Raw genomic sequence first — 6665 nt, 5'->3', positions numbered from 1 at the left:
GAAGTGAATGACTCCATAGCCTTTCATTAATCCTTTGAGATGTTTAATTTCTGGTAATTTGATATTTCAGACATGATCTTCTCTACAGATATAATGGCTTAATTAGTATACATTACATGATATCTCTTCACACTACAGTGTCTACAGTATTTATCCACTAGAAAAGTAATTCAATAGAGCTCAATTATAATACACTGACTAGAGCATAAATGTTGAAAAGGATACGTGCAATATGTATTATATTTTAAGCATAAGCATTTTTCAAGCAGTTTTAGCATCTGTTGATGTCTATTGCCTTCTAAAAATGTGTTTCTAAATCTTTTGTCATAGCTTACTAAAATATTTAAATTTAAAATAGGATTCCGTCAATACTGGAATAATTAACAAATCATAGCCAACAAAGCATTTTAGTAGGACAAGTTGATAAAAACCTGATGTGTAACATAGTCACCTGTGTAATATTCTCCTTGAAGTCTTTTTTGTTGTCATAAATGAGCAATACAAACAGATACGAAAATATATGTTGGAAAAGTAACTTCCTATTCGGTGTGGTTTCCCTCTGTATTTTAATTTGATAAAGATGGTACTGGCTGGCAGTACTTTTTGGTGATAGATCCTAAAATCTGTGCTAAACAGAAATTTATTTTGTGGCATTCAGCTCCCAAGTCTTTTAGCTGAAGACACCTGTTTAAGAGCACACAACAAGCCTATGTGTGAGTTCAGGACAGCACTTCCAGTAGGAAGCACAGAGAACAGGTAAAGAGAAAGGTCATAATGCTGCTGAATCTAGTCATTTTGCTGCTGCCTTCCTGTGAAAAATCAGTGGAGGCACAGGTACCAAGAATCTCTGATGTCCCGTCTTAAAAATAGTTCATTTAGCTAGTGGAAGTGAAGTTTTTGTTAGTGACATATGCTTTGTGATCTGACTTGCCTAGTTTTTCCTCAAGCTTTCACTGGCATACAGGTTTTCACAGGAAAGATGCATTTGTTATAACTGTATTTGTACCTATCGCAGACAGCATTTTGGTTTTACTATCTGTTGTTTCTAAAGGAAGATACAAAGGCCATTTTCCAAGGTGAGTTCTATCAAAATGATAAAAAAAAAAAATTTTCTGTTCCTGTTCATGAGTGACACTGTTGTCAAGGCCTTCCTATTTCTCTCAGGTTCTTATCATTCCAACCTTTTTCTATACAGTCCAATGTAGAACATTCATCAGGTGCCAGAGAAGTAGGGTGAGCAAGCCAATGTGTCAGCATCTTCAAGTCAATGTGAAAAAAGGGTATAAGGTACATGTATCAGCAACAGAAGCTACTGGAAGTGCTAAATGGGCTGAAAACTTGATAAACTTATAGGAAGTTCCAAAAATCTTGTGCAAGTTTCATTGCAGGTGTTTTGTAGCTTCAACTACCACTCTTGACCTTTTTTCAAATGGTTTTTAAGATGAACCTGAGGGAACACATAGGATGCCAGAATCTACTGGAGAAGCAGTATTTTTAATTCCCTTGTTGACTACTAGAATCGTGTAGAGGAATGGGGATTTCACCCAACTGTCAAATGAAATATCTTTCCCAAAATGTAAGAATTTTTTTTTGTGTATATATTGAAGTTGGTCTCCTTAGTCAGATCAGCTTGTATGGAACAGTACTAGAATTTGGATGACCCCTGCCCCAGCCCAGATGCTTTCCCTCCCGGCACTCTCTGCAATCTAAGGCTTGAGGTAATTAAATCTATCTCTTTTTCCCCTCTAGCAACATTGATCTGTATTGTATATTTGGACTCTAGAGAATCAAAGCTCTTTATTCCTGCCTGGGATATGTTGTCTTCAGATTTATTCCGTACGTGTATGGAATAAATAATGAAGGAGTAAATGATGAAGGAATAACGCAGCGAAGTCACAGCAGTGTGATTTGTTAGCCACGAGATGGCAGTTGGGCTGCTTGAGCTGCTTTGAAATTGATGCAGTGTAACACCTTCAATTTTAGTCTGGCTTTAGTAAATTATCAAGGTGGTTTTCCCTTTCAGTGTTAACTGCAATGACTTTTCCCTGGAGTAAACTTGAAGCATCATCTTTGTGAGCTAGTGAATCCTGTGTGGTTCTGTCTGAGGCTTTCTGCCCTTCTTTACCCGGATACTAGGTATCTTTAGGGAAAGCTGCTGTCTGGCAAGCCTTTCTTTCCCTTATTAGAAATGATCAGAAAGGAGTGACTGACTGAGTGAAAAATTGTACATGAAAAAATTAAGTATGTGCCATTGGATTTATGTTTATAATAGCCAGGCTTGAGCCCCTGTTGCAAATCTAGTCTGCTTTCTTCCTACTTCAGGGTAAAAATGAAGACAGAACATTTTATTTTGGTGCTGACAGCATGCTTGTCTCTGTCTAATGATTAAAGCAGGATCTGTGCTCTAAGGAGATGAGAGATATGTTTCCACTTGTGTTTCTGATGTCCCAGGGCTTAGGGTTTTTTACCCCTGCAGCCTGTCAGGGAGCAGTAAGTAAGGCTGGTCCACGAGGGAAAACGGGCGGGGAGCTGGTCACCTCACACAGCACCCAGGCAGAGTGAGCAGTGCGGAGTTGGTGACAGTCGTGGGTCCCTCCCCTGGAGAGGCCCTGGTGAGGCTGGTCAGGGTAATTAAGGCCTCCTGGTACCCCCGGCCCTGACACAACTCTCCTGGGATAGAGGAGCCTGTTTGGCTATATAATGTAAAAATGGCCTAGTGGTGAATCTCCTGGCTGAGGAACTGGGGCTCCAGATTTCAGTTTCGTATGTGATCTTGCGAGGTTCACTTAGCTTCTCAGTGTGTAAGTTTCTCTGGTAAAACAGGAATGTGAGAGAACAAATTCATTCATGGTTACAAGATGACTAGAATTTAACAGGGTGGATAAGTATCTGAGGTGCGGGGAAAATGAAAATTTTTATTTTCTTGTCTAGTGTCCTGTTTTTACAGTATGAAGGATAAACTGGGAGAGGGGAAGGGTGAGAGGTTCCTTAAAATCAGCCCAACCTACTTGTTCAGGACAGGGTGATATGAGAGTACTTTGATTTTGTTCTGTAATCTTTATGCTTTTATGCTTGGCGTTTTCCCTCTCCTTTTTTCTTTTTTTTCTTTTTTTTAAATTCCATATGAAGTATTTCATTAACTGAAATGGTGAAGGGAAAGAATTGATCTTGATATTTGGAGGAGCTGAACGTAGGTTAGCTGGATTTCAGAGACTACCAGGGAGAAGACTGACTTCAAATTGTCAGCCTGGAGAAGGTTTCTGCATCATGTTTAAGCACTTTAACAAAGCTGCAAATGTTTCTTACAGCAATCAGAACCTCGGTTAGCAGGTTCTTTGTTTTTCACTTCTTTGCTATGTATCAGCCTCCCATGACTTTGCTAATACAAATGAGGCTATGCTGATCTGTATTTAACCAGTATTTCAGCCAGTGAGCTAGAAAGAAACAATATCCTTGAGAAGCAACAGGGTCCAATTTTCACTGTCAACAACGAGGCCTCTATTCTGTTCTCACTGAAGTCCTTGGCAAAGCTCCCAGCAGTTAGATCTGGATTTCTCCCTCCTTAAAACAATATTCTTCCTTTTGTGCTTTATCCTCTGCTTGTCAGAATCAGCTGATTATGAACTCCTGCACAGATGACATTTTAGCTTCAGTAAGCAGGAAGGAGGCATGAATTAGGGCTTAGAAAAATGTTCAATAATTAGCCACAGAGGAAGGAAAACATCCAAAAAAAAAGTACACTGAAAGAATTGACTTAGTTCATTTGGCTGGGCTGGAAAGTTCAGCTGTAATGATAGTGGTTATATTAATTATGGTGATTTGGTGAGAAGGAAGCTTGCTTGTCCCTAAATGCTGTGCATTATTTTCTAACCCAAATGAAGTATCTTTGCACATTGCTACTGCTGTGTGTTGGAATCACAGAAATCGGATATTCCTTGAGACCTGTATGCTGCACATTCATTTGGGTTGCGATGCATGATGGCACAGTCTGATCATGTGCTGACTCTCAGGCCAGGATTCAGATAAGTCTGCGAGAGTTTTAGTGCTTTCTCTGTTTTCATTATCCTCTGTAACTGTGATGGATTCAGTCTTGGACAGCATGGTGCGTTGTGACATCTGAGGTTAAAAGGACGAGCTCTTGCATTTTAGCTGGAGGCAGGGGAAGTGTATCCCAGGCCTTTGCTGAGTGCACCACCCTGTCTTTAGCAGTGACTGCTATCATGAATGCTATTGATTGTGCATCTCCTACTCTCACATCTCAGTTACAGCTCCATCCTGCGCTGCCTACAGTTGTAATGACGTGAACTGTTTGTGGACATAGCTACTGGAACATACATATTATACATGTTCCTGTATGATATTGGAGAACTTACTGCTGTCTCAGGGTGCTGTATTTAGATGTGCCCCTGCTTCAGTTCCTCACAGCTGTTTGGTCTCTCTTTTCATACTGGCAAAAATTTTATCTTTAATATGAATTTACTTTTGCCATGATGACCTCTCCTTATCTTTGTCGTCCTTATCTTTTGTTGTATTGCAAAAGAGAGGATCCACTGAAATGGTTCTTCTGTGTAGCTATGAAAGCCATTCAGACCTGTGGACATCTTGATTTTCTCTGTGAGCAGGTCCCATTCTGTGGGAGCTATCCCTGAAGAAATCTCTCTCTCTTAACTTTGGGCTTTCAGTTTCGGAGTTCTAGTGTTCTAAAGTTCCTGTGGGAGATGCATGTCGAGAGGCAACACATCTTGGAGAATGTTTCTTAATGGCTGTTGTGAACCAGTACGTCTAGGGCTTTAAAGATAAGAAGGATGACCTTGAATTTGACGGGAATACTAAGGACAGCTAATAAAATAAGCATAGTATTAGCACAGAGAATTGTTCAGAAAGTACTCATTCACTGATATTTATGACCAGTTTCCCAAGAAATAGTAGATTTGGTGGGTTTTAAACAACTTTGCGTTTTAGTACCACTGATTAGGAGTCAGATTCTAAGTTACTGCCAGTGTCTTCCAGCATAGTTGTCAGGCATGGATGTGAAGGGATGTGGCTGCTAATGGTCAAAGTGGTCACAGCAAGATCCCCTAATAAAAGCATAGTTATTTTAGAAAAAAAAATAGTATAACAGTATAGCTTGTTTTGCTTTGAGGGACTGTTTTAGGTATACTAATAAAAATACATCTTTGCCGTGTATAACTTTGTCTGCATAGGAATGCTTTGCCATTATAGTTTACAAGGTTCTCTATATCAGTAAAATGTTCCTAGCAATCATTTGGACTTGGAGTCATTTGTATAAAATGTATACACAGTTCTGCTTCACGGAACAATGGGAACAAATCATATGCATGCAAGCTTCTCCTGCAGAGGCCATAAGCAAAGCTTTCTCACTCGAACAGTAGACAGCGCTGCTTTGTGATTCCTGTCTTCCTCCAAAGGTTCACAAAAGCTTCTTCCTTCTAACCTTTTTATTTCCTACTCCCTGATTTTCTCTTTTAAACTTGATTGCTCCTGAAAAAAGCACTTCGTAGGGATAAATCCAGATACCTACTACTCTTTTCTGTCTCTGCTTTAAAATACCAAAAAAAGCTTTGACAGCTAAGAGCCTCAGTGAGATGAAGTGGCTTAACCCATGCAGTATGGCTGTGGCTGCAAGTACTGCATGGTATCTTGAACTCTTCCTATAGAGACTTTCACCCCAGGTGCTGATACATCAATGATTCTTAATGTGCAATCTATTAGCATGTTTCACTGTAACAGTCTAATGAGTTGCAGTAATCCAGCCTGGAGGTCAGAGATGAAAGGTTTGCTGTTGAAGCTTCTTATTGAACTTGATCCCCCATCTTTAGCAGGTCAGGAAACTCATCCACCAAGAGAATGACCTTTGCCAGGTCATGGAGACTGATGGGCAGGTTGGATAGTGCAAATCTGAAGTCTCAAACCAGTCTTGGAAGCAGATAGGAAGGATGTTAAATTTTCAGTAAGACAAGGCTCCTCTGTATCTTTTTTATTTTAAAATGCCAACATAGAAAACCCTATATCTTTTAAAATAAAATTGAGTATAAAATAGAATGTTTTCAGATTACTATACTGCTAACACTATTGTACCTCACTGGGCTCAATGAGATCATGTTTTTATATGTCGGTTCCCCTCTATAAGACTGACCTACTAAAAAAGGATCACAAAAACCATCACAAAGAAGCTACTGACACTGAGAAAAATTCATTAGCATTTTTTGATGCTGAAGAAAAATCACCTAATGGCATACAGCAAACCCTATGGACTGACCAAACTACAGATTGCTCAGGCTTCCTGAGACTTTAGGTGCTAAGGTACCTCGTAATGATGTGTGTGATTTGTAGACGGGAAGGAGCTGAGAAATTCATCTGTACCTCACGCAGGTGGGCTTCAAAGACCCCAAATATTCACCTAGGAAACTTAAAATCTTATTGAATTTTCTCCTTTGATACAAGTACTTTTCTAAAACCTCAGTTTGTGATTAATTTTGACAGTAAAATGTGTGGATTTGCCCACTGTGTGTGGAACATAAAGGTAATGTGTCTGAGGTCCCTACAGGTAGGAATTTGAGCTTTTTGCTCTTTCGAAGCCAATTATCTTTTGGCCAAAGCTTTGTGGAAGAAACTGAACAACCTTCTACACCCCGCTTCTTCTC

The sequence above is a fragment of the Dromaius novaehollandiae genome, chromosome 8 (genome assembly GCF_036370855.1).
Source record: "Dromaius novaehollandiae isolate bDroNov1 chromosome 8, bDroNov1.hap1, whole genome shotgun sequence".
NCBI lineage: Eukaryota > Metazoa > Chordata > Aves > Casuariiformes > Dromaiidae > Dromaius > Dromaius novaehollandiae.
This window is presented reverse-complemented; position numbering follows the sequence as displayed.